Below are 11,625 nucleotides of genomic sequence, written 5' to 3'. Positions count from 1 at the left end.
GTGAAAGAGTAAAATGAAGACATTTCAAATATGCATTTTCTCCAAACCCATTCATCCGTTCTCAGGCAACTCCCAAAGGATGTACTCCATCAAAACAAGGGAGTTACCAAGAAAGGGGAAGACATGAGATTCAGAAAGCAAAGTAAAGGGAATTCCTAAAATGATGATAAAGGGAGATCCCAAGATGACAGTCGTACAGCAGATCGAGGAAACGATCAGTCCAAATTGAGGTATTGACTAATAAATGAAACAATGAATGTTGTGGCTTCATAGACCTCTAATTAAAAAGAAAATTACATTTTGGTTATATCAATTAACTATTGATGTGTTTAAAAACCACTCCAAAACACATTTGGGGTGGCCAAATGGCTCAGTTGGTTAGAGAGCAAGCTCTGAGCAACAGGGTTGCTGGTTCGATTCCCACATGGGCCAGTGAGCTGCACCCTCCACAACTAGATTGAAGACAACGAGCTGCTGCTAAGCTTCCGGAGGGGCAGCCGGATGGCTCAGTTGGTTAGAGTGCGCGCTCTCAACAACAAGGTGGTCGGTTCAATTCCCTCATGGGATGGTGGGCTGTGCCCCCTGCAACTAAGATTGAAGATGGTACTGGACTTGGAGCGGAGCTGCGCCCTCCACAACTAGATTGAAGGACAACGACTTGGAGCTGAGGGGCCCTGGAGAAACACACTGTTCCCAATATTCCCCAATTAAAAAAACACTGTTCCCCAATATTCCCCAATAAAAATTTAAAAAAAAAACAACCCAAAATACATTTATTCTTTCTCCTGAGTCGACCATTGACTGGGTGCTTCTGCTGATCTGAGCAGAGCTCAGCTGAGCATGACTAGACTCACTCAAGTGTCTGCGGTTAACAAACGGGTTAACTAGAATCTACGATGGCTTCATCTGGGATCACTGGGATGACTGGAGTCTCTTTCTGTGTGTCCCTCACATGTCTCAGGCTGCCCAGTCCAGGCCTGGCAGGAATCCAAGTGACAGCAAAGCCCACAAGGCTTCTTGAGGCATAGGCCCAGAATTAAGCCCTCTGTCATTCCACCATTTACTGTTGGTCAAAGTCTGAAGAGCAGCCCAGCTGTAAAGGATGGAAAATATATCCTACCCCTTAATGGGAGATGCTGCAAAGTCACACTGCACAAAGTATGACTGCAAGGAGGCCACTGATCAGGGCCATTATTCAATCTGCATCAGATGTGTTGAAAGATTCTTGTGCTCTAGGGTACCGCTCATGTTTACGCTTGAGATAAACACACCACTTGGCCACGTTGGCAATGGCATTAATTTAGAAAACCATAAATAACTTCGTAAGTGCCATGTTTATTGGAAAAGGAAGGATTGGCACCTTGTGTAAATATATGTTTTGGAGATTATCTGGTATAGTGGAAAGAGCATGGGTTTTGGAATCAGACAAACCTGGATTTTAATACTGATGCTACCACTGAACTGAGCAACCCTGCTCACGCACCTTAAATACCTGGAGCCTTAGTTTTCTCGTCTGTAAAAGAGGGACAATGAAACCTTCATAGGTTCGCTATGAGGACTAAATGAGGTAATAAGTATACGGCAGTGCCTGGCATATAGCAGGTCCTCAAAAAGATTCATTCCTACCTGAATGTGAATTTATCTCCCCCATACACACAATAGGTACCAAACTTCTCCCTTCACCATCCCTTCCAATTTCCTGAACTCCAACCAGCTTTTAAGTGTGTGTTGCTATTAATGTAAGGTGCCTGGAACCAGAATATTTCAGAATCCAAGGCTCCTTGTGAGAAAGCCCTTTGATTTTAACAGAAATGCTTTTTGCTTTCAAAGCAAGAGGAAAGAGCAAGGAGCCCAGGAAGCAGACTGGCTGGCGTCCCTTGATGAAATCTTGGCCATATAAGCTGCAGCTGCAGATTACCCAAAGTTGGGGCTCCACCCGTGCTTTCTTTGATCATAACCTCAAGGACATTATCCCACTCCATCCCAACCCATGCTGAGCCCATTTCCCTCTCAGTGCCACCTCTGCCTTGTCCATGTGTTAGTGAAGGTGGTCTTACTCTGCCATTTCATTAATTTGCCCACGAGCCTGTCCCTTCCAGGACACAAGCGAGCCTCTTGAGGGCAAGATTTGGTTCTGTATCTCCAACACACAATTCAACATCAATAATAGCTTCAAAGTTATTGGCTGACGGCCATCTACTGAATTCAGTGGATGCCTGCATTTACATATCTTTGAGCTTTTTCTCTTTGGAAGGAAGGAGAATTCTTACCCCATTTTAAACAGGTGAGGCACCTGGGGGCACAAAGAAGCTCGTTATGGTCACCAAGCTACACAGTAGAAGGTGGTGGAACCTGGGATGGTGCTCAGCTCTGTCCAAAGTCTCTGTCATGCGGGGTCTCAGCTCCCACTCCCCGCACAAGACCACAGGATATGGTGAGGCCAAAAAGGAACACCCACAGAGCCATAGATAGGGGAGTCATACCAGTATATTCTCGCTGGTGGCTGGGTTGGAGACACAGGAAGCAGGAGCCACACGACCCGCAATCTGCCGTCCGCTTCTCTGCCAACCAACCAACCAACCCCACTAGCTAGCTACAATCCACACTTGCTAGCGTAGCCACGGCAGTTATATTAGTGGCTAAGGGCTAACTGGTTACAGCTGATGGCCAACTAGTCACAGCTGATGGCCATCTACTACCCAAGTCAGCACCTTTCCGCGTGAGGCCAAGAGCCTGGAAACTGCTCTCTGGGACTCTGTCGCTACAGTGCTTTATTGCCTGTTGTCAGAAGTTTGATAAATTGAAGTTGTTGAAGTTAAGAGCTGTCTCTAAATGCTGCAAACCAGGTCAGCATGTCCTTGTTCTCTGTGCCTGTTGGGGCCAAAGGAGGCTTCCAGAAACCACAGGAAGGGTTTAGGGATGAGTAAGCAAAGATACACTTACCATGAAAGCCATATTGGTGATATAATTAATTTCGGAAACTGTAAACAACCTCATAGATGCTGTGTTTATTGGAAAGAGAAGACGCAGGCCATGTGTAAATATGATTTTTGCTACGATGCTTCAGGCAAAGGTTCAGGGGAGCAGAAAGTCTGGCTCAACCATCCTTCTTTCCCAATTACCAGCACCCCAAATTCCAGCCCTATTCCTTGCCTCTGTCAACATCTGACCTTCAACGCTAGCAGTTTGCCTGTCAGGGCTCCCCATAATCCGCCTCCTCACTCCCACCCCCTCAGGCTTCCAGACTGCTTGTTCATCATGTGATGACTACTGTTTTCCAGTAGTCTATCCAAACCCCTTCCTTCTTCCTCACTCCCTAAAGAGGAATGGCAGGAACCTCAAGAAAGGCAACTAAAGTTCAGTTGGACAATGATGGCCTTTAAAATAAGACTCTGAGTTCAAATTCAACCCCTGCCACGTATACTCCCTGTATGACCTTAAAGAAGTGATTAAATGACTCTGTGCCTCAGTTGTCTCATCTTTAAAATGGGAATAGTAATTACTACCAGAAAGACTGCTGGTGGATTAAATAAAACAGTGTATGTAAAATGCATGGGTTATGTTGGATGTACACGTTTCTCTCCTCCTTCCTGCCAATCTTTAATATTTTTCTTGTGTGAATACATAGTAGGGACCTAGATAGACTATGAGCCATGATGTAGAGGAAGTCAGGGCTATTCTAAGAATTTCTGAGCCCCTCCCAAAGAATTAGCCCCTTCTAAGAATTGGGGTCCCAAAAACCTACCCCCTTTCCTACCCTGAGAGGTTCAGATAGCCATCAGAAAGGAAAAGAGTTTCCCCTCTATTTTCTGGGCAAAGGTGGAATATGCAGGTTTATTATTGCCAACATCTTACTACACAAAGATCCTGCCAGAGCCAAGCGTCAGGGTGGCTCCGAGGTGGGGAGAAAGAGGAGATGGCGTGGGAATTCCAGAAGTGTAGCTCCAGAGATCCTGGACCCACACCTTGGGAACTCCTTCATGTAAAAGTGGCGAGACAGGTTTTCAGCACCAAAGGCTTAAGGGTAATTCAAACTCCAGGCGAGGTTACTGGAGTTCAGGAAGAACTTTACTTTCTATTTTCTCCTCCTCCCAGGATTCTTTAAATCTCATTAAGAAATGAAGAAAAAAAAAATATCAGGAAAAGCTGTCAGACAGATAAAACTAGAATCAGAGGAACGCAAAGACGAGCAAGACTTGAACAGCTGTTCTGAAAGAAATTAAGTTAGTACTTATTTATTAAGGACCTTCTGCATATAGCAGATGTATAAATCATAATATGTGTAAAGTAATCCCCAAAAGAGTCTCAAAAAGAACTGCATCTCTCCTCTGATTCTTATTGATGCTGGCTGCTCTTCCAAGGCAGGATTGGCCACACTTGGCCTCTCTTCTCTCCCACCCTCTGAAGCCACCATCACTGGGCCCTGGAGCACAGCACCTTCAGAAGCACAAGCTGTGGCCTGGATTACAGTCATTGGTGACGCTGGGCTCTCCGTGTCTTAGGGCAGCACCAGGCTGGAACCTCTCTCAACAGGCAAAGATTCCCTGACTGTTTTAGATCTATTTCCCCTTCAGCAAAATCTAGAGCTTTGTGTAAAAGCGAACTGAGAAAAGTCTTCTGTGCTCATCTGGCCGGCCGAGGATGAGATCAATGGGAATTTTTCCCATCTAAGTTCATGTTCTTTCGGAAATCATTCCTTTCCCTGCTTATTTCAACCATCCTGTCGGCCTTCTCTGGCCTGTCGATCATGCGCCCCCTAGTGGCCACTTCAAAATTTCCCCTGGTCCCTGTGGAAATGGAGTCTGGCCACCTGACTTCAGTCCTTGAATCCTCACAGCGAAACGGGAAAGAAGAGGATAAAGGTGGGTGACCTTGTACCAAAAGCTTAGTGTGGAGTGGGTGTGGAACTGGGTTGCCTGTATGGTGGGATAAAGGGTCAGGGAACAACTGATGGTGCACATTTTCTTTTTTTAAATCAGTATCTTGAGTTTTGAAACGGATTCACAAATCTTGAGGAGAAGAAAATATTAATTAGTTGCCACTTAATCATAATATTGAAGACCTCCTATGGACCGGGCACTGTGCTGTGTGCTAGGCTACACATCCTTGTCCGAGGGACCCAGATGAGTGCAGCAAGTACCTGTCGTGACAGAGGGAGGTACACAAGGGCATATAGCGACGATAGCGAACGTGGGCCGGGTGTTTGCTACCCGACACTACCAGACACTGCTTAAGACACGTTGTATGTATTCACTCAATTAATTTACTTAACCTCTGGTTAAATAGATCATAGAACCTAGCTTATAGAGTTATCAGAACCCAACAAATTAATATCGGGAAGGTCTTAGAACAGTGCGTGTCACAGATCACGACGTAAGTGTGTGCTAAAATAAGAAAACAGAAATTAGACTCAGAACAACGGTGCGAGACAAAGTACCTTATTATTATTGTCATTTTATTCCCAGAAGTTTTATGCTGGAAATGTTTTCTGTTCCAAAAAGTACCCTTTAAGTTTAGAAACAAGTTACACAAATGAGTTAAATTTAAAATAATATCAGTGTGACTGGATGAACCAAGAATTCCTGCTGTCTCCAGGGTTTAGGGAAATGCGAGTTGGACAAGATGTTCTTTATTATCCAATGAGAGTATGGTATCTGATAAATTACCTCGGGAGCAGGACGGGTGTGAGTGCTCTTTTGCCACATTAAGTCTATGGTATTAATTCTGCGAGGACAAGCGTCAAGATGAGCGGAAGAAAATGGTATTTGTTTTTGAGGTCAGGACAGGAGGTTTCTGAAAGAAATTAATCCTGGAGGTGATGAGATATGTTTGATTTTAGGTAATCCAGGGGAAACCCAGCCACCACCCAGGGTGGCAATCTCTCTCCAAGGTTTTCCTCCCACACCTCTAATTCCCAGAGACAAGGTCTTATCCCTGGGAGTCCTGAGGACACAGAGACAGAGCCAATTATAACTTGAAAGAGGAGAAAAGCAATTGACATCCAACATGGAAGACTAGAAAAGCTGAGGGAAGCAGAAAGAGCACAAATAGGCAGAGAGTTGATTATTTCTGTGGGAAGGGTTTATAGATACTAAAAGGAAAGGTTGTGGGGACACCAGAGGTAGATGGGGTTAATGGAGAAGACATGAGGGATGGGAATTAAAAGGAGATGAAGAGCAAATCTTGCAAAGGTACATCTCACATTGTCCGCTCTAGGAGGAAACACCACACACACACACACACACACACACACACACACACACACACCAGCTTGTATGGTTTGGCTATAAGGAAGTTAGATCAGATCTACCAAGTCTGGTCTCCATCTCTCCACTCCATTCTTAGAATTGTTGAAGGCTTTCAAATAATCAGTAGCTGGCCATACAACCTATCTAATAAGTTTCATGCTCCCTGCAGTGTTTTCTGCACCTAGAAGAATACCTGGCACACAATAGATGATCAATCACATATATTGAATAAATGCACAGATAAATGCACAAATTGCATAGCAAGCAACACGCCTTATGTGGCAGAAAAGGAGAAACCTAATTCACCGGTTGTAATTTGGAGGTTTTTCCAGGGTATTTGAATGCCGGTATGATGTCTGGTTACTTCTCATCCAAGTCATAACCTAGAATAAAGCTGGGAATATATTCCCCAGGCTAGATGCTAAACAGGAGAACGTCACCAAGATGTCAAAGTGGACCTAGCCAGCTAGCGGAGCAATGGTGTATATAAGAGCCTCTTTTACTGTGGTGTATATAAGCAAAGGCTGTGTGGGGGCAGCTAAATATGGGCCGGGCACTGCCAGTTGGAAAAGGGTACAACATTCACTATTGCTCCATTTGAGAGTGGGAATTCCCTCTTAGACTTTCCGTTAAAGTCAACAGTTTGCATATTTATGTATATTCCTTCCTAGGACTTACTCAAACGATAGTAAACATACTGAATGAGTATAGACCCAAAATACAAAAGGAATGGAAGAAGGCACTTTAGTAGACACAGAGATTTCAACAAATTTTGGAAGATAGGAAGTAAATGGTAGAGTTTTCCTGTTTTAGCTGGTGTAGGAAGATGGAACCCAAAGTGTGTACAGAAAGAGTCTCTGAGAAGAGGTCCAGCAGAACCCTGGGGATTCCTATGACAGAGGCAACAACTGGACAGAGAGTGGAAGTGAGGAATATAAAAGCATGGCTTGAGCTGGAGCTGGACAAAATTGGCCAAAAGGACCGTCCTGCCCAGGGCTATGAATCTGGAGCAAATGACACACAGATAAGCAACAAGGGAAGAGAGTTTCACGGCTATAGGGACAGAGTAGTTGTGTCCAGTGACAGAGATTGTGTATGGAAGCTGTGATGGCAGCATCCTTACAAAACTAATCTGGCTCCCAGCCTCCAGTAGCCAAGAGAAAAATAAAGGAGGGGCATCTTTTCCACTCTGGTTATTACTTACTGAATGGACATTACGCCTGACGACATCTTCCTTATATTTGGGCTTCAACTTCTTCATCCCAGGAAGAATGGGGTTAATAAAATGTACCTATGCCATAGAGTGAGGATATGGATAAAGATATACATAGATTAATGTCTGGCACCTAATAAATGCTCAGGGAATGTTAAACACTAGCCCTCTCTATGTACCCCATTAGGCAGCATGAGCATTTCCCCACAGAAAGAATCCTGCTGGAGAAAGAAAAAAGGCCATCCTCCTGACTTCCTTCTCTTCAGACAACAGCTAGAGACCCATTCCGTGTGGGAAGAAATAAAGGTGTAATATTAGTTTGGGATGTTTTTTTTTTTTTAATCAACCAATTCATTTCAGCTTCCAACAACACAGCTGTTGTAAAATTTTTCACTTCTAATTTGAAATTGGTGCAGAAGAAAAACCATTTTTTGTGATTCTGAAACTCTCTAGCCTCAATCTTAGAAAAACAACTCTTACATTCTGTCAGCCATCACTGCTTTAATCTCCGCTGCCTTTGCCTTCACCCGGCCTTTGGAGGTCTTTGGTGATTGAGTTTCCCCTTTCTTCCAGGACAGTTAAACATGTATCATTTCCATCAGCGTCATCGGATAGTTACTGGCTCATAAGAAGTGTTTAATTTTGTTTCCAAATGACGCTACAACAGAGAGGGAACATTTAAGCTAAAAAACCCAGAGCAGGAGATAAATTTGCCTAATATATCAAGGGGTTGTTTGCAGGACAAGCTACAAATTCTCCAGGACCCAAAATAACAACGGTTTATTGCTCATTCATGATACGTGCCCGTCACAGATCTCAGGCAGGCTCTGTCATCATAGCCGTTCAGAGCTCCAGACTAATGAATGGTATAGTTGCCATCTCAAATGTTTTCATCATCTGCCAGAGGAAAAGAGAGATTCTAGAAATGGGAACACTTGTAGAGCTGGAAGAGGCAAGTACTTCTCAACTCCAACACTAAAATATAAAATAGATGCTTTATGCACTAAAAGCCAGCTCAGCCTCAGAAACAAAATCAATTCAAGTACTTGGTCATGATATGTATTGTTAAAACCTCTGCAGGAACTAATGTGGCATCCATCATATTCTTTCATTTTTAAAAAAAAATGGTTGAGGGGGGAAAAAATATCTAAGGACATAGCTCTCTGCCTTACGCCTGATTGGCTCAAGGTTCCCGCAATTAAGAGAAAGGGATGTGTTTCTAGAAGGGCTGTGGGTGTGGTTATTGGCATATGAGGCTGATTAGAGTCAAACAGATAAAAGCTAGCAACGATTTAAGAGTTGTGATGACAAAGAAACCGTGGAAACATAGAAAATTCTGTGACTGATTAAGACTCAAAGGGAGTCCTGAACCCTAACTTTCTAAAGCAGAAGATGTTGCTCTAGGAGAGCTTATGCCATGCCTGGATGCTCTCTTCAGATGTGCAGCGATGGCGTATAATGGAAAAGGAATGACATTCTAGGAGGTGGAATAAACGGCTATGGCAAGGATGGACTGAGGAAGCCTTCCTAGGTTGCTAGATGGGAGGGGGGTGGGGATGAGGGAGAATGGGAGGGGATTGGAAAGCACACACTGGTAACTACAACATTGCCATGAGGATATGAAAGACAGTTTGGGGAATATAATCAATAATGCTGTAAAGATTTTGAAGGGTGTCAGATGGGCACATGTCTTATCAGGGAGACCACTTCACGGACGGTATAGATGCCTGACCACTGCACTGTACACCTGAAGCTGAAGCTGAATAATGTTGTATATCAACTATAATTTAATATATATAGTCATGGGATATGGAGTACAGCTCAGGGAATAGAGTCAATGGAATTGTAATCGATATATACGATGTCCGAGGGGCAATAGATTGGGGGAGGGGGGTTATCACTTTGTGAGGGGTGAAATGTCTAACTATTGCATTGTTTTGTACACCTGAAACTAATAAAAATAAAAAGAGAGAGAGACAGAGAGAGATTTCCCTTAGCTATGGGTAAGGGGCCCTCTGATATCTGCCCACCAGGATTTCTGACATGCCGTGGCTCAGTGACTTGTAAGTCTTCCATTTGTCTCCTTTCCAGATGGGAGTATTTATGGTGACTAAATTGTCCTATTTCTCCTTTGGAGCATGTGTGTGGATGGTGGAGGAGAAGGAAGAAGCTGCAGAAAACTTGTATTTCCTGTTCATTGATTTCTGGGCCGACAGGAGCCACATCTGCACGACATGTAGGAACTTCCACGCCTCACCCTGAGATCCTGGACTTTGAGCTTGATGCCATGATTGGATGACACCTTGATGTGCTCTCCCTTGGGAAGGAGCTGAGTACCTTTTGCGTGTGGAAAATGGAGTGCCCTGAATATTAGGTAACCAGAGAAGTGGATTGGGTAACTTATTAGCCCTGTTCAACAAATGTCTCTGGATCTTCTCCATTCAGAGCATATGGTAGGATTGCATTTCATTCTCCCTTGAAGCTGGGTGGGACCATGTGGCCAGTTAAGGTCAATGAGTTGTGAGCTGAGGTGACATTTAACTTCTCCCACAAGGACCTTCCTAGAGCTCTTTTCCCTCTGGCATGGCAACAAATCTGTTTAAGATAGTATCTGGTTTATCATCTAGGGTCCCTGAGCAACTGCAATGAGCAGAATAACCTCTGCACACCTGAGGTAGAACTACTCATATGGTGTGAGCCAAAAATAGACTTATCTTGCTGAGGCCACCGAGACTAGGGTGTTGTCAGTCCACTATAACTCATCCTGACTGATACAATGAAAGATGGCAGATATAAGACCAACATGAATCATTCCTTCTTCCCCTTTCCTTTGCAGTCATTGATAATCAGTTGTGATTATTTCCTAGTGAGCCCAGATAGTGCCTGAGAATATCCCTCACAGGTGATCAAAGTTGACATTCAAGATGACACTCATTGGCCTGTTGACTTAGCAAATCTTTTAGGGAAGACAATGATCTGTTATGAGTGGCTGTGCCAGGTATGCACTTTGGGACTCCAGATATCCTTTGAGGTCTCCTCTTTACCAAACACGAGTTTCATGACTCCAAGGGCTGCTAGTGATGCAGGACCTTATGGGATGGCAAGCATGACCAAACCTCTTTGAATGCCCTAAAGTCTCACGCATAATTGGGTTTCAAGATTAGACATCAAAGAGTGTTGCACTCAGCATAGAGGTTCAAACACCACAAAAAAATTGATAACATGGCAATATATTCTGCTGGGTTATTTGGGAAAAACAGAGCCAATATAGTAGGAGTCATTGAAACTAGAAAGACCTCCAGGCCAGCTTCTTCTTAGGTGAGTATATTTTTGAATCTCAATTTCATTGTCTGTAAAATAGAGAGGGTGATAACACCTACCTCACAGAATTGCGAAAACTAAATGATCTAACATACACAAGAGCTTGCCACATGGCAGGCATGTATGGAATGAAAGTTTTAGTAGATGCTGTTGGTACTCTGCCCAGATCCCCTTCTTGGGTTGGTGCACCCATCCCCTAAAGGGATGTATTGACAACTAACAACTCAGCTCCCTCCCTTCTCTAGAGAAGTGCTCTCTGCAGATGGGACCTGCCTTACCCTGGAAGTTATGTCCCCCACCCATAAGTAGCCCACATCTAATGACTGACTGGTATGGGTGCTCAAAGACAAGTCTTTCCTTAAGCAAGGACAACACAAAGTTAGACTTTCCTTGAGACTCTCTTCTTGTTCAGTTCTTTCCCTTCCCTATCCGGCTTCCCTCATGTCCGTATAGGGTTTCCTGAAAAGTACTCCCTCAAAGAAATCACGTGAACTTGAATCCTGTCTCAGGTTCTGCTTCTAGGAATCATATGTGAGGCGATAGCTACTATTAATCACAAACAGTAGAGATTGTGGTCGTGCCCTGAGGCTGCTGAAAACTCTAGAGGGGCACCACTAGCATAGCAATGGATGAGCTCGCCCCGAAAAACACTCCAAAAACTTTCTTCCAACTTCTGTTCTTGAAACTGTTGAGGGAGAAAACAAGTATCATCTGTGAAAGAAGACAGGACACAGGAGAAAGGGAAGCTGCTGGAAATAGACCCAGCCAAGGGAGTTCTGCTGGGTCCTGCTGGGTTGGGCACATTCCACAGAAATAGCCTTTCTCATGACATTTATCTCTTAG

This window comes from Rhinolophus ferrumequinum, chromosome 11 (genome assembly GCF_004115265.2).
Source record: "Rhinolophus ferrumequinum isolate MPI-CBG mRhiFer1 chromosome 11, mRhiFer1_v1.p, whole genome shotgun sequence".
In the NCBI taxonomy this organism is placed as follows: domain Eukaryota; kingdom Metazoa; phylum Chordata; class Mammalia; order Chiroptera; family Rhinolophidae; genus Rhinolophus; species Rhinolophus ferrumequinum.
This window is presented reverse-complemented; position numbering follows the sequence as displayed.